Genomic DNA, 16,938 nt, shown 5'->3' on the forward strand with positions numbered 1-16,938 from the left:
ACCAGACCGAGGGCTTGGCTGGATGTGAGGCGCCGCTCCAAGTCAGGGCAGTGCCTCGGCCACCAAGGTTGGGGTATCTCTCTCTTTGGGCTCCATCTCAGACATGCTCTCTCTCCTGAGCCCTACTGCTGCTGGAGGTTTTAATTTCTTGCTGGCTTTTCCTGGTGGTTTTCTCTCAGCTTGGGCCTCCTTTCCAATTGAGTTTGGCCAAACTGACCGTAAGAGATAGGTGCCCACCTTTTCTTCCCTGCCTCCTCTGGAGGAATAAAAACATGCTTTTTTTATATGTACCAATCCAATGAGAAAACAACTTTTGTGGGAGCACAAGGTGTCTCTATTTCGTTACATGAGTGCCTCGTCCATGTCGGATCTTAGCCCTGCTTTAGAATGCTTCAGACCCCTTGATCTGTGGTTACATCAAGGAAAGTGAAATAAAATGTGTGTAGTACTGAGTGGTGGTGAAGAAAGGGAGTTTGTATGTTAAGGGTGAAAGCCTGATCTGCTGCAGATATGCAACAAGAAGGCACAGCCCTGCCAACAAATTTCAGTGTTGCAGGGAAAAGCGTGAGAACGTTTCTGAAGTTTCAGAGTCCTGCAGAGAGTAACCAGGAAGGAACGACTGGGAATTTCTTTTTCATTGAGGGAAAAGGAAATATATGAAAACATTTTAAGTGTGAAGCTCTAAGCTGCTGAAATGGTGGTACCCTGAAGAAGCAGGCTTAGATTGTTGGTACATTAAAATGAAGTAACAGTTTCATGGTAATTGATAGTGCTTTATGACACATCAGTTACAGTTTCTGCTTTGTTAAACACTATTAAAGCTGCTTCAGTGCCTCTGGCTTCCCTTCCCTAACTGCTGGGAACTCTGTGAACCACTGGCTTGTCTGTCTCCAGCAGAGCTGGAAATGCTGCGTTGGTCCCAGCGTCCCATTTTGCCTAGGCAGCACCTGTGTTTCCTCAGGTAAAATCTAATATGCAAACGTGAGCATCACTTCTGGAAACTGCATTCTTGTGGTCCTCTGTGTATGTGTTTTTCTGAGTAGCTTTTCTTCGAATTGCTAAATTTGTTGTGGAAGAAAATGCTTTCAGTGGAGCCCAATTCTGATGGGCCTGTATGGGTTAAAAGGGAAGGAGTTCCTGTCCAGAAATCACTTTCTTTTGGCATGTTCCCTCTACATTCTCTGTGACCTCACCTGAAACCGTTTATCTGACATTGGTTTTGGGTTGAGTCTGCATTGCTGATGGTGCATTTGGCTGTAAAGATGAGATTGGTAATGGTTTAATTGATTTTCAAGGGTAGGAGAAAATGCAGTTCATGATAACCATTGTGATTTCAGGTGATGTATGCTAACTTTGATGTATGGGCTGCTCAGAGCTAATAATAACCTGTCTGACCTGACCTGCCTTGGCTTCAAAATGCTTAGTAGGAGCTCTTCATGGCTTTGTAAAAGAGATTTTGTATTTTTGTGTGTATCTGATGATAGATCTCTACTGTGAGTCTCCCTAGCTTTGCATCAGGATTTAATTATCAGTATATAAACAAACCAGGTTGCTCCAGACTTTGTCCGTGTTGTTGTGGCTCCTTAGGGTGGAGGGGCTTTCAATGAGGGGATGAAAAAGTTGTACCCTCCTGGAGGACAAAAAACCCTGTATAGACACTACTCTAGCTGTTTCTTGGGATAATGCACAATTTACGTGTGTCTCAATGGTGTTTCATGAAAGTTCAGGTTAACAGCCTGATGTATGTGGTTAATAAATACCTTGGTAGCTTTGACAGTGAAAACTGGGCACCCTTGTTGGCATCTCATGGCTACTTCAGAAGTCAGCAGCAGGCTGGAAAAACTGCATTACATTAATTTTCACCTGACCTGTTATTCCTGCAAAGTTCCTGCCAAGGAACTCAGGAGGAGACTGAGTTTTATTTCAGAGCACCAAGGAAAAATATTTAGGAGTTTGGAGATTAGTTGTCAGCACTGGAAGGGGGGCTTGCCAGAAGTAGTGACAGACCAAGCTTGTAAGGCAAACAATGCTGCACCACGGACTGACAATACCCCTCCCGTAATCTGTATTAAAAATAGGTTTTACGGCCTCCACTTTTAGCATGATCCATTCAGTAATTCATATGGCATTCCATATGTTAGGGTGAGAGGAAGGTGGAAATAGTGGGAGTCAGGGAAAAAGACACTGACTGATCCAGATTCTTATGCCATTTCAGTTCAGTTAATTGCATGCATTTAAAGTGTTGTAACGTGAGCAGATGGGGTGTTTCACAGTTATGTGGGGGGTGTGTGTATATATATACATATATATATATATATGAAATTCTCTAGCACTTGATTCCACAGGGCTGCACTGAGGCTTTACCAACCACAGACTGGGCGTGTATGGGGGAGAGGATGACAGTAATCAGTAGTGGGATGGGTTGAGTGATTGATCTAGTACTGGGATCCCCCAAACCACATGAGATGTGCTTGTGGATATTTAGTGAAGAGTCCAGTAGCCTGCAGCTTTGTTGCATTTGGTGGCAACCTCAAGGCGCCCTAAGGTTGTCATGTCTCCTTGTTTGAAGCCACCCAGTAGTTTTCCTCAGTCTGGGGAATGACCCTTTTAGAAGAAGGAGAATTAGCCCTGGAAGCAGGGACTTTGTTTCCTGCAATGTTGCAGGGATGTGGGTTCCCTCCTCTTGCTAAGACTGCTGGAGCAGCCGGGCTGCCAAGCTCTGTGTGCCAGCAAGCACTGTCCAGCTCACGTGATGCTCTGGTTACAACCAGGCTAACAGGTGATCTGAGCACGGGGGCAATCCCGCTTCCCCCCCCCGACTCTACAGTCTCCCTGCTCCCCCTCGCTGGCAGTGCCAGCGCTCAGGCTGTGATGGGACCCCGAGTCACTGGGCCACGTGGGATGAAAGCGCTCCGCTTTTCCCAGCCATTTTCTGGTCTCGTTCCCCTGGCTGTGTCCCCGCCTGCCTGCCCTGCACCCTGGCCCCTTCAGCACGGGTGCTCTGGGGGCAGGGGCAGCCTGCCTCTCCGTGCACCCCACCACAGCAGGAGGGTGGCAAACAGGCTGTCTTCCTCGCTGCTACAGCCTTTTGAAGAGTATAGTAAAGCAGATGGCGCCGTGCTTATACATAATAAACAGCAAGCAAATGAATAAGCCTGTTTGTCAGCCTGGGCTTTGCTCTGCGCCATCTATCCCTTGATCACAAATGCTGGGCCTTTCTGTTGGAGCCTCTGCTCCTGCTGGGAGCTCACTGGGAGAGGTTTGCCGGGGGGGGGGGGGGGGGGGGGGGGGGCCCTCCCGGCTCTTCCCTGGGGGCAGCCAGGCCTTCAGCAGGGCATTGATGGAGGGTTGGGCTTTGTTTAGTGCAGTGTCATTTCTCTGAATCTTCAAGTAAGACAGAAATGTTGTTTTTAAAATTATTTTTCCTGTTTTTCTTACCTTATAGAATTCTGTGGCCAAGTCTTCCATTTTTAAGAGGTTGAATGGACCTGGCTACGTCAGGGGTTTGGCTGTCTTTAACTTAGACTGGTAGAAACATTTGCTTTGTTTGTCCAAGGTCATCATGAACTGTAAATGGTTTGGATCCGACTGCTCTTTATTTACAGGGATTTTGTTTGGGTGGAGGTTTTTGTGTGTGTGTGTTAGTCCTCTTCCCAGTCCATACACCACTTGCTGCCAATTTTCAAGGTGCATTCTCTTTGCTTTTTTTCTTCCCTGCTTCCCCTCCACATGGACTGGAAGGTGTGAGGAAGCAGCTTGTGGCAGCTAAACCGTGGTGCTACCCAGGGAGGATTCCCATGTCATACTGTGCCAGCTGAAAGTGCATCAACAGGTCCCAGCTGAGATACCACTTCATGGTGCAGGCGACTGGCATTTGTTTGCTGTGCAGGTGATAAAAGGTTGCGGTACCTAGTACTCTGGAGCTGGTTTGGGACCGAAGCCTCAAGCTGCTGCAGTGTAGATAAAATGTAAACAATACAATAATTGTTTGCCGTACTAGTGGGTAAGGAAGGCCAAATGTGGGGAAGAAGCTGGGTTGCAGGAACTATTTTCTCACCCAGTTTCTGGAAGTCAGGGCAGAGATGCAGGAGCTGGACTGGTCTCTTGCCTCTGGTTCCAGTGAGCTACTTTGCGCCTTATGGCCTCTTTCCTCCTCCCACCCATTATCTCATCTCATGCATTTATTTCTTAGCAGGTGTTTGTGCAGTGCCCTCGTGCTGAGAGTGCTTTCACTGCTGAAGAGGTTTTGTAGGCTTCAGAAGGAGCATAATAAAAATTGACTGGGCAGTGCAGGCAAGGATCAGCTGTCACTACCCTTGGTGTACCCAGGGGGAAATAAGGAGATTCAGTCCAGTGCTTTTCAGGAATGAAAGATTAATTCAGGATGAGAGAGTCTTTTGGTCTTTTAAAGGGGCAAAACCTTGAGCCACGGAAATTAAATAGCAACATGTGGAGTGGTAGTTGAATAAAAATAAAATGAGATGGCAAAAAAAGCCTTAAGCTTTCTAGTTTATCTTGTTCTCAGAGTTCTCTATCAGATGGCAAACACCTGCTCAATGCATGGATATTAGGGGCATGCTGTCAGGAGACTTATCTTCAAGTGATACCTGCCTTTTGCACTCTGCCTTCTGCTCATCAGATTGCATGTTGCAGGGTAGAAGACATGTGCTGGTCGCAGTGACTTATTTTTCAAGTTAATGAAGTGTAAAATCATTTCTACCAAGGCATAACAAAATAAAATAGTGTTTGGTTATTTCTATCTCGGCTATATTTTGGAGTCAGTCTGAACCAATGTGTGTGTATACTTATTTATAAAATATAGCTTTGTATAGAGAAGGTTCCTACACTTGGTTTCTCCCTTGTTCAAGGGGATGGAAAGAGACAAGAAAAAAAGCTTGAAGGTTAGGTGGGGAAAGTGGAGAGAAAACTGCTCCATTTTGCTTGCCCCAATGGCATGCACATTGAATTTTTGAAAGCAGTTTGACGACAAGGTGCAGCACATGTAAACAGCTTTCACTTGAAGATTGATGCACGCATTGCAAAACGGTAATTTTTTAGGCCTTTTCACACCACTGTGAGATGATTAAGCCATGCTTGATCTGCTTAGGATGAAGCAGAGCAGGGGGCAAGAGGGAATGAGAGCCAGAGGGTGGAGGAATGCGGTGAAAGATGCACCAGGGACACTGTGTGGGTTTGGGGCATGGCTGGGAGTAGGTGTTTATACCATGTGTAGGATGACCTGGCCGGGGACATGTGTTTAGCATGTAACCAAGGATCTGCAACATGTTGCAGCGGGGGTGTAATGTGGCTGTGGAAGCCTTGCTCTTGGGGGGGCTGGGAGCTTGCAGGCCTTCAGGGGAGCCTGGGTGGAGGGCAGGCACAGCCCGCAGCAGTGGCAGTGGGCAGGTGCTGGGGCAGAGTTCATGCAGGCCTTGAAGATGCGGATGATGGAGAAAGATGGTAAATTGAGTGGAAGGGAACAGAGATACAAAGAAGCAGCAGGAAGGGGAAAGACATGGATGGAAGCCACAGAGTCAAAGAGAATTGTTGAATATTGCAGCAAACAGGTTGAAGAACAAGGGAAAAAAAGGTGGAAGAAATGGAGTCCTAGTAATGTAACTGTGTATTCCACATTTATCTAAATCTAGATTTATATACATTTGTCCTATTTATAACACAAAAACATGTCAGAATTATCCTAAATCTTTCAGGAGAAAACATTGGTTTCTTAGCCTGAGAGCATTGTGAGGTTCAGGGCAGGAGAGCTGCTCTTCCCTGCCGTCCCCATCAGAAGTGACCCCTGGGTAGCGACTCAGGAAGCAGAAATTAGAGAAGATAACCTCATCCTTTTATTTTTTTTTCTTCTTTCTTCCTTAAGTGCTTGAATACTTCTAAGTATTCACAGCTTGTAATTGGTTTAATAATTGATAGATCCTGTTAAACTCTAGAGTAACAGAGTATTTTGGAATTTGGGAAAGGTGGGAGACAGGAATCAGCTAGTCTGTTTGACAGTCAGTCAGATGGGGCATGTGTAGGGATGTCTTTTTGCTGAGAAGATGCTCTTAAATCTCTCCAAAAGGTGTAAGGGAAAACAAGCTCTTTTGTCCTACCAGTGCCTTTCACTGAATGTTGGTGTATGCTCCTGATGTGACTTGCCTCTCTAATGTTGAACTCTGCCCTCAGGAGGGGCTGAAGAAGAGAACAGAGAAGAGATCTGTGAGTGTAAGTGTGGGTAACAGCCGCAGGAAGGAAATCTGATTTGAGAAAGCTGTTTTCATTAGGGCCCCCTTTTAATGGACTAATGGTGGGGGGTCAGCAACTGGAAATGGCCTAAATCCAGCAAAAAGAATCAGCAAGTACTGTCTGCTGGGGGAACAAAAAGGGCTGGAAGAAAAGTGTGTTTCCCAGCATTGCAGTCGTTAAAGTTCAGATTATTTCCAGCACCCAGGTGTAACCAGTCAATGCTTTTTGAGAAACAATTAGTGTGAGTTTTTTCTAGAGCTCCCAGTCCTTTGATGGCCTTAACAGATGACATCTTGTACCAAAGAATTGAAATATCCTGGAGAAAAATCACAAATTAACAAAGGCTTAGGTGGCTTTACCAAATGTGAAGTTTTCTGACTCTTGACCTGCAACTTCCTGCAGCAGGTGTAGGTTTCCTGTGTTTTGTTTGCATGCTGGGTTTTTATGTGTGAAGGCTGGTTATTTTGGCATGGACCTATATTTTTTTATTAGTAAAGCTGTTCATGATTTATTAATAACTTTTCATGGTTTTCCTTTATTAAGAAGTGTGATAAATATTTATTTCTCTCTTCTTCAAAATGTCATCTCTGAATAGCAAAGAATAAGAAATTAAGTTGAAGTGAGGATTAGTAGTTTTCAAATAAATGCACAGGCTGGTTTTGTCCCTTAAAAATCTCACATATGCAATGAATAGAGAATACATCCCATAATGAAAACCTATTCCTTTTCCAGAAATCTCTTGTCCTGTGAAAGCTCTGTCAGGCAGAAGATTTATAACTGAGTGTAAGCAATGAAAATTTGAAGGGTGATGTTGCTAGTTGTCCAGGTTCTGAGGTTTTTGGTTTGCATTGTTGGAAAGCAAAAATAATTAATGAAGGCAGTACAAAATACTAGACGGTTTGCAAGTCCTATGAATAAGGGCTGCTATTAAGGGAGGTGAACCCCAAGATTAACATACTTGAGTTGCCATGGGGTTTGGTTTCTAGTCTGAGCTGAAGTCAAGGCTCAGTTGTGGGAGGTAGGTGTGTGTCTTTGGGGGTGACTTGTACTGAGGTGGGTGGGATGAATGGCCCCTCGAGCTCCCTCTCTGCTCATTGGAATGCTGCTGAGCCACGGCACAGCGGGCTAAGTGTTTTTCCAAGTTTGCAGCAAGTTCTGTAAAGAGGGACGAATCCCAGGAAGGCTCAAGAAAATAACACAGTTCCTAAAAGCCAGGAGTTACAAAGGTGAGTCTACATGTTAGAGATCCCCAACAGCTAAATAAGATAATGCAACCCCCTGCCCCTGTTCCCATAAAACTGGGTTCTGTCCATTCTGCTTCTGTGTCTCCATGTGTGTACCTGCAGCGTACAGCCAAGAACAGGGTCTGTCCTGCCACACTTACCTGGGTTGAGTAGCTGTTACAGCTCGTCACCCTGCTGATTGCAGTGGGGATATTCAGAGGACAGCAGAAGGTGACTTGAGCAAAGCTAGCAGACCAGAAAATGCAATCTTTGTGTGGAGTTGGGAAGAAGTCCTCTGGGTGTGAAGGGTTGCAGGAGGGCCACCCTACTCCTTTTTTCAGGGCTTTTTTCAGGTGGGGCTGCAGACAGGTTGTGCTGTGTTGTGTTGCTCTGTTGCATTTTCTATCTTAACTTCTTGCGGAGTGGAGTTGTTTCCCATCGACTTAGCTGTGGTGAGCAATGAAGCTAGAGTGTAAATCTGAAAATGCCTTTGTGGTTTGCATGACCATGTTCACGGGGCTTGGAAAGGTTTGCAAGAGTAGCTTTTTGAGTGAATATATCAATAGTTAATTTGGACTTCGTTACCCTTGACAGAGCTTTAGGTTCATGACAGGTTGCTAGTAGTCCCCTCTGTGCATGCTGTGGAGTTGTGGGTTAGTTTCTTTGTTTGCTGTGGGGTTTTTTTGCCCCCCATTCCCTCCTCCTAGGAAATTTATTTAATCTCATCTTTTCTGTACTGTTTTTGAAGATGTAGCTTTTTATTCTTTATGATGAAAACAATGCATTTCAGTCTTACTGAATACTTTTCTCCCAAAATATGGCAGTGAGCCAGTAAAATTAACGTGTCCTTTGTTCGTCTCTGTGCAGTTTGGTTGCTCAGAAACAGTCTTGTGCAAAACTCAAGGCTTCGAACCAGAGGCAGGCATTGAGTGTGTGTGACTCCACTGCTGGTGGCCTTCAAAAGGTATCGGTGGAAATTCCTCAGTGCAAGATTCAGCTCCTAAGAAGTGATACCCTCCTTTCTTTTTTTGGTTGATTTTTTGCTAGTAATGTTGGTCCTGACTTGGTCTGTAGGGCCAACTTCCAAAAGCAATGAAAGCCCAAGCTCCCATCAACTATGTACAGAGAATCATCAGAGTTAAGAAAAGTTTAGAAAGCTGGATGCTTGTTAATATTCATCCTTAAATAAATTATGAGGCTAAAAAATGTAAACAAGTGACACTTTATATTTTGCTACAGCAGTCTCCTATCCTTGTTTAATATTGTTAGTGGAGAGCTTGTGTCCGAAAGGGTGTTCAGTGACACCATCAGTTGAATAAGGTCTTTTAGATGGGTCTGTCTGCATTAGTAATGAGAATGCTTGCTCTCATTTTACAAAGGAACTATTTCTTTTAAATATAACCCCCTCCTTCCCAGCCCCCCCCCCCCCCCCCCGCCAAGATACCATCATCAGAGTTCTCATTACAGCCCTCTTTCATCCCTTTATCTAATGTTGGCTGAAAATGCCTTTGTCTTCAAGTTCCTTCAATTATTAATGATTCCGTTGTATTCTTTTTGCCAATTGGTGCAGAGAGAACCTTGGAGCAAATGTGTATTAGTTATTCCATTTATTCTCTCCTCTTCATTCCTTCTGCGGTCTTTCTTAATAGTGTTGCTCTCCTGGGTTTTCACTTGCAGGTTCCGCATCATTGCTTGGGTTTTTTGCTCAAATATAAGAGCTGTTGTGTCCCAAAGACTGGCTTTGATTCTGAAACCTTTTAAAAAGAGGTAAGGAGCCTTCTTGCAAATGCTAGGAGCATCTGTGTTTTTCAGTCTCTACTTTGACATTTGTAAGTGGACAGACACCTTCATCTGAACCAATCCCACTCTGTGGACCAGCTGGAAGTCTGGGAGATGGCAGGTCGCAGACCTAGCAAAATGTTGCTCCCAGACCCTAATGTATGATCTCAATGGCACTGTGGATAGACAAGGGCCAGCCTTGGCGCCCTCCCCAATCCATTGAGGTGCTCCAGCAGCAGAGGGTAGCAGGACATAGGATTCACGTGGAAGAGCTTAGGCCTTGTCACACTTGCCTTGTCCTCTGAGAGACCAATTTAATGTAGTGGGAGCAATGTTGGTGCAGTGCCGTGCTCCCCTTGGTATGCCTTTTCCAGCCCCGGTGTCCTTGGAGCTGTAGGCTTTGTGGCTCTCTGAATGCTAATGGCAGGTTGGGTCTGGGGCTGAGATCCCCCGCACCATGGCTGGTGCAGGTTAGAAAGGTGTGGAGGGAGCAGTGTTGGTGCAGTGCCGTGCTCTGCACCGGGGATCCTGATCTGGCTTCTCGGGAAGCCTCCTGAAGTATGGCCAAAAGGCAATATGAGTCAGTCCTGTGGCCCAGGTGAATTTTGCGGGGGGCTGTACCAGTTGCCCAGTCTGTGCACAGTTGCATGGCTGTAGAAACCATGTGCCTGTAGAACAGGACAACAGGATCCTTATTCACTCCGAGGAGGATGCCAGCATGTCTAGGCACTGTCCTTGATGCTTTTTTAATAAAAATAATAAATAAATACATTTTGAACTTCCTCAGTAGCTGGGTTTTTTTTTTAAATACCACATCAAAAAATCATCTTTGCTTTTAATTAGCTCAGTGAATTCCTTTATCCACACACTCCCACACCCCACACACACCCCCCACTCCCCCGTTGTTTTAGAATGTAATTGCTTGCTTGCGTTATCTTCACAAATTAGATACCCTGGAAGATTTTTATTACTGTTTGGTATTCTGTACTTCAGAGAAACCTATCTGAAAACATGTGCTTTACAAGGAAAGATTAGAAGAATGTTTTCCCAAACTCCCTTTTGCTTGTGTCTGGACTCTCCCCAGTTTGCCAATATCTTTCTTACTGTGCAAACCCCAAATTTTGGCACTTCGCCAGCTGAGACATCACCACCAACAAAGAAAAAGGAATAATTATCCCAGTGTTTTAGGGACAGCATCCCCATTAGGATAAATAAAACTGATTTCTTTTTTTTTTTTTTTTCCCCACAGTAAGCCTTTTCCTGCCAAGCTACTGCCTAGCTACTTCTGATTTGTCTAGTTACGTGTTTGAGGCCTCGTCTCTCAATATGCTGTTCAGTCCGTTTCTTTTAGATTTGGGAGATGCTCTGCAGTATGCTGCAATGATCTTCATTTTCAAAGATTCTTTCCGAAGCGTGACAGGCTCATCTCATCTTGGGGTCAAACCCAAATTCTATAAATGCAGAATCGGGAGGCAATGAGGTTAATTTGTTGGGATTTGTTACTGACAAACTCATACTGTCAGTAGTATTTTTTAGCCACAGTCTTGTCCTGTAGGTGCTTGTAAACTACTTTTTTGTTTAGTTTTTCCAAAACCTTTGCAAGGATGAGGCTTAACTGACTGGTTTGTAATTTCCCACAGCTTCCTTTCAAGAGGGAGCGTGACATTCTATCTTCTCTGGGATCTGTTGTGAAACCTTAAGTACTCGTCTTGAGTCAGGGAGGATTCACAAAATTTTCTGATGTATCTATCTTGTTTTGAGTGTTTCTGAAGCTGCTCTTTCCTATTCTGACCTGAGGTTCTGCTTCTTTTTAAAATTAATTATATGCAGTATTTGCTCACTGTTGATCTTACTTGTGAAAATTGAGGCGAATGTTGAATATGTTGAATCATACCCTTCTGTGCATCATTTTTGCTGTGCCTCTCTGCTGAACCGTGACTTGCCCTGTCTGCTTTTCAGATCGTATTGAATTTTTTTAGTTGCCTTTTATGTGCCTTTCTAATTGTAATTCATTTTATTCTTTCGCTTTTCTGATTATATTCCTGTGCTTTTGCTGTCCCTTAGTTACACAATGTTTGTCTTTGTTTTTGGTAAGATTTTTATTTGAGCATTCAGGCTCTTAAAAAGCGCAGCATATTCTTCCTCTGTACTGGTAAGTGTTGTTAAAGCTGCTAAACTCTCTTATTTCTGTCTTTCCTTCCTGGTTCTGTGTACCTTGGGAGCCTTACACAGAACGTAAACCCTTATCTTTTGAGCTGTCTGTGCTTTCTTCTGTTACCCTCCAATCTGAATGGAAATCTTCCAAATAACCAAGATGGTATGGTAAAAGAGCCGAGAGTGGCAATTTCTCTCTCTGCCTTCCCTCCTTTTAGCTCCAGATCATATTTTCATCAGTGCTGCAGCATTGCTGTGGGATCACTCCTCTGCTGAACGGTACCATCCTTTGAATACAGTATAAACCAGTGTCTGGATGGTTTGAAGTAGCAAGAATTCCTGTGGCACTTGTCGAAACAGCAGGGCAAGTTCCCTGAGTTACTGGCAGTGCTGCCATTTGGGCCTGTCGTCTAAAATGCCATTGATCAAAGTACTACTTTATCTAAAAGAAGGTCATGTCCCTTGAGGTATATCAGATAAGTTCCAAGGTCCTTCATTTATCTGGAATTCCATTTTGCCTAATGACTTTCTTGTTTTCCACCCCATTCTGATAAACCAGATGTGACTATAATCACGTTACACCTCCCCAAAGTCTCCCTGGTGATGGCGATTGGATGTGGCACTCTTTGCTTCATACCCTGAGCTCATGGGCAGTGTAACCAAGTGCTGTTGAACAGCTGCTGCTTTTCACCCTTGAGGGAACTATCTGGTAGAGATGAGGGAAGTAATTCTCATGTACAAAGAGCTTTAAAATATTTCTGGACAGTACTGTGACACCAGGGTGAATGAAACCTATGTTTAAGTTACCCAATCCAAGTGCCCAGTCATTAAACCCATTTTAGTCTTGACATAGCAACTGCTGTGGGCTCAGTGGAGCTGTGACTGACTTAAATGTGTGTAAGCAAAGAGGGAATTGGGATCATTGTTAACCACAGGAAATCTGCTTTTATGGTGATGAAAACAAGAATCAATCACAAGGAGCTAATGAATTAGCCTGCAGTATCTGCTATGTTCATTTCACAGTAAATGCAACAGTCCAAGTCCATTAAGAAGCCCTTTGCAGCAGGGTCCTCTGCAAAGAGGGTATCTGTAACATACAGCACACACACTGCCAGCCCTCTTTGCCTTTATCTGAAGTGCTTCAAGAGTGTGTGTGAAATACAACTTCTGATCCCAGTGCACCAAAGTCAAGGAAGGGCTTCTGGTGTTTGTAGCTGGGCTTTGTCTTAGAGGTCAAAGTGGCTGTTAATTAAGGTTGGCTTTACTGGCAATCTGCAGTCTGGGAGGGACAGCTATTGGACAGGCTCAGCTCCATGCAAAGGACCTGGATGCCTGTCCGAAGAGGGAATAAGCTGTTGCATCATGCTGGCACAGCGTCACATCTGCAGCCATGTGGGTGAGGCTGACTGGTTGGCGGCATTCTCATTAGGCGGCTTTCATGGTCCCTCCGTAGCGAGGACAGAGCTGCTTCCCTCCTGCCCCGCTCGGCAGCTGGTTGGTTTTCCATGGGTTTCTGCCTGACTGCCTTTGTTACATAAAGCGCTGCTAAGTGAGAAGCTGTTCAAACCGATTCTGCTACATGTTACTACACGTTACTGCAATTTCCATTGCCTGTCTGGTTGGTTTTGCTGTCAAGGAAAAGCAGTGAGTTATTAGGGCTAACCAACATTTTAAAAAAATTCTTGAAGGAAAGTGCAGACATGGGAGAAAATAACTATCTGGCAGCTTTTAGGAAGACAGTACTTAGCTGCTAGGGAAGATATCTCTGGGGAAAAAAGAAGTTTGATCTTTAAATTGACTTATGAAAATGAAGGAGCAAATACCCTTCCTCTGAAAGGAGTCACAGGTGGAGAGGGACCCACTTCAGGAAACCTGTATTTTCAATACTACATTTCAGTAGGTGCTAGTGTCTCACGGACTGAAACAGAACTTCACCATTTGCTTACACATTATCCTAAATACAAACGGAATTGAAATGGAGATACTGCCCCAAACCTATGATTAGACAAAATGGTTAAGCTTCTGTATTTTATATTGCAGTTATTGCTTCATATATGTTTAAGGCTGTGCCAGCTCAGAGTTTATTTTTCAATTGCATGTCATGCAAAATCTGATTCAACAAATGATTCATGAATTTAAAGTCTTTTATTTATAAACTTAATATAGATTAATAACTAAAGGTTCTGTTATGAGGTATGACATGACAGTTGATTGAAAAACATTAGGTTACATAGTTAAGTGAAGTACAAACTGGCGTTTGAATAAATTCTGTCTCTGTAGCTGTGATATTTTATTGTAAGCAAGTTTTTGTCTTGATTCATCACCCCACTGGTAGGCCAGGAGAGCGAAAAGATGAGAAGTGGTAGGGTTTGCATGTGCAGTATTTTTTTAGTCATAAGCGATGTGATAGGATGGAGAAACACTCAGCGTGTCTCTAAGATGCACATGGTATGACAGACTGTTGTGTGGAACCCCACCAGGCCAAGGGCTGTGCGTACTCAAGGGCTACCAAGAACACCTGTGGCTAGGCTGAGGTTAAGGCTGGGGTTGAGCTGGATGGTACCAACTGTTACGTGCTCTCAGGAGTGTCTCAGTCTAGCCAGGGGTGTCATGGGAAAGTTGACCATGGTTTTCAGCATTAACTGTTGGGTTTGGATCCTGCAGCTTTAGGAGCCTGGTTTAAGCATCTCTCAGAAGCAGGAATTTATGTTGGGCAATTGCTTTCCTTTTGTCTGCAAGCAGAGCACGAAGGGCAGAATTGCCTCTAAGGACAGGATGAAGCTGTGGGGGAAGGACTAACACAGGCAAGCAGAATAAGTAACAGGATGCTCAACAGACGTCATGCAGCCCATGCTGTTCACGCTTTTGACTTCTCTGTGTCCTTTACCTGTTAGGGGAAGCAAGGCTTGTGAGGAGGAGGTATCAGAAAGAGGGAGGTAAAGGAAGGATGCATGAAAAAGAGAGGGCAGTGATGGAAGCAAAAGGGGAAGGGTGGAGACAGTGTAACGGGAGCAGCAAGAATGAAACATTGTTATCAAGAGCTGGGAGGAGGCTTTTGGGGCAAAGAGCCAAGCAGTGGCAAGGGGGATTTTGAGAACTGGAATTACAAAAAGTGGTTGGTTACCTTGTAACAGTCAAGGCAACACCACAAGCACTGTTTTTACCTATATCAATCTATCTTTGCCTTTTTCTGACACCCTTAACTCTTAATTTTCATTCAGAAAATCAACTTCTGAGTGTGACAAAACCTCATCTTTGCATTTAACTTGGGGGTGGCCATGAATCCTGAGTCTCTTGCAGTCTTACAAGACTCGTTGCTTGTGGTGGCCACAGGAGCTGCCTCCATCTCTTGTTGGCACGTGAGGGAGGGTTTGTAGGAAAAACAGTATCTTTAGGTAGACCATAGGGTTAATTATAATTTGTGTTTTGACTGGTGCGTGCACCAGCACTGCTCTGATAAGAGCAGATACTATTCCCTGAAAACTTGCCTTCTGTTACAACCTTAGCTCGTTGTGGCTATAACGCTACGGGTACTACTTTATGTGGTAACGCAAAACTGCAGTTTAGCTTCCTGAAGGAAGTGGAATGAAAGACGAAATTAAAACGGAAATGGAGAATAAACCCACCTCTTCACCTACATGTTTTAAACGGTAACAGATCTATTGTAGACACACCAGTGGCTCGGTACCGTCAGACACTGGCACTCCAGAAGCAACAGGCTGAACAAGTGGTGAGACAGGACTATTCCCTTCCGTGTGCAGTAGCCAGGGCAGAGGTGGTGGTTTATTATGGGGTTATACAAAAGTTTGCATTGGAGCTGTTACTAGTAACTATACCACATCAATGTACAAGGTTTGGGGCTAACAAACACCTTTTTTGAATTTTTCTTTCTTAGTCTTTTGTTCTCACTGGCCTGTAAACCAGAAACCAAGGATCTCCTAAGAAAGCCCAAGAACACATTTGTCTAGTAGCTTCAAAGTGTTCTGTGCAGAATTAGTTGTTTTGAAAAGCAAGCCTGGGAGGATTTCAATTATCTACATCTTCCAGCTTGATTTCTGTGACATGCTGGCACAGAGTGAAATGGAAATAGGAGATCCCTTTCTAGGTATTGCTCATATCTATTATTTAGTTGAAGAGAGTCAGCTTGGAATTCACAAAAGAGAGATCATGCCTGAAAATATGTGTCTGACAGGTTTTAAACTAATAAGCTGAGGTAGGGGAAAGAGAGGATGTAATTTCCCTGGATTTTGAAGGCTTGTTTATATAACCATGCTGCACAGAAGCCCATGTGGTGTTAATTGCTGGGTTAGTGGGTGCATGAGAGCTGGCTGTGGTACTCGGTGTGAAGGGATGCCTTCGCATGGATGCTGGGAAAGGGCAATGTCACCTGTATGGGCCTGTTTTATTTGTAGCCTGGGAGAAAGGACAGGTAAGTCCTGTAAAGATGTTGAAATCTGCTGTGGATACAAAGCAGGGGCACTGCTGTTGTAAAGCAAAAAGCACAGCTGAAAAGGCTTTGGAGGGGCTGGCTGCATGAGGGAGGTACATCAGCTCTTGCATGCTTGTCTTCGGGTGGGGGGGAGACTACAAACAAAACCAGGCCCCCTCTGCATCCCACATCTTTCTAACCTGCCTTGAAATCCTTTGCACCTTGTTACCCACAGAAGCTGCTAACTCAGCCTGCAGCTTTTCCTAACTCCTCCCCATCCTTCAACCTCTCAATTATCAGTAACCATAGAGATACAGATGGTGACTCCAGCCTCAGCCTTCCTCACCGTGTAGCTCTAGTGAAAAAGCTAGTATGCTATATTGCATGTGTTTTTTCAGAATTGATTAATGCTCTTCTGTTGTCATGTGTGCTCCCCCTACAAGGAAGGAAAAAAAAATAAATATCAAGGCTGTCCCTCAAATGGCTGGTAAAATAGGATAGTCTGATGTTTATTACTACTGCAGAACAACAGGCAGTATTTACAAAGTCAAGTGAAGGATCCATCTCTTCTCAACCTCTCCAGCAGACAAACATCCCCAGCACAGTTATAACTGGTAAGACAGTAGTGAATAAAATTAAAATCTCTTGTTCCAGGGCTGTTTTTACCAGAGTGGTGCAGTTTCTGTTCAGTAGACTTACTCTTCTTAATCTAAATCACTGATGATGTTGGATGCTATTTTAGGCATTGCATAAAATGTTCACCCAGTCTTTGCTAAAAAAGAAGCAGGCAACCCCCAAGTCCTTTGTTAAAGGGATGTAAGATTTCAACAGCGATTTGAGTGGAAAGATCTTAGATGGAGGTTCTTGCAGGGTCTTCCAGCTCGGCTTGATAACAGAGGTTGTGTGTGACCTTGAGCAAGCCCAAGCCCCTTAATCGTTCTTTTTTTCTATTATCCTGAAAATTAGTAGAATGCTACCGGTATTCCCCTTTGTGTTTTGGCTCTTCTAAGTATTCTGTTCTAACAGAAGCAGTCTCCTGTTTTGCCCAGTACCTTGCAAAGAGGGATCCAGTATGCAGCTGGATTTTCTAAGCTCCTCCTACAGTGCAGA

General features: G+C 44.2%; 1 protein-coding gene across 36 annotated transcripts in view; it reads left to right on the forward strand.

Annotated features, from left to right (window-relative positions):
• Positions 1 to 16,938, forward strand: part of MAP2 (microtubule associated protein 2) — a 235,633-nt gene that overhangs the window by 76,210 nt on the left and 142,485 nt on the right. For 2 of the 36 annotated variants that reach the window (XM_037397667.1, XM_037397674.1), the window contains exon 1: positions 895 to 961. The exons of 32 other annotated variants lie outside the window; for them this stretch is intronic. The gene's annotated coding sequence lies outside the window, so the exon portion shown is untranslated. Of the gene's footprint in view, positions 1 to 894; positions 962 to 7,355; positions 7,470 to 16,938 lie in introns of those variants that run through there. 2 more of the 36 variants (XM_037397664.1, XM_037397673.1) reach the window with 1 other exon arrangement.

The sequence above is a fragment of the Falco rusticolus genome, chromosome 8 (genome assembly GCF_015220075.1).
Source record: "Falco rusticolus isolate bFalRus1 chromosome 8, bFalRus1.pri, whole genome shotgun sequence".
Classification (NCBI taxonomy): Eukaryota; Metazoa; Chordata; class Aves; order Falconiformes; family Falconidae; genus Falco; species Falco rusticolus.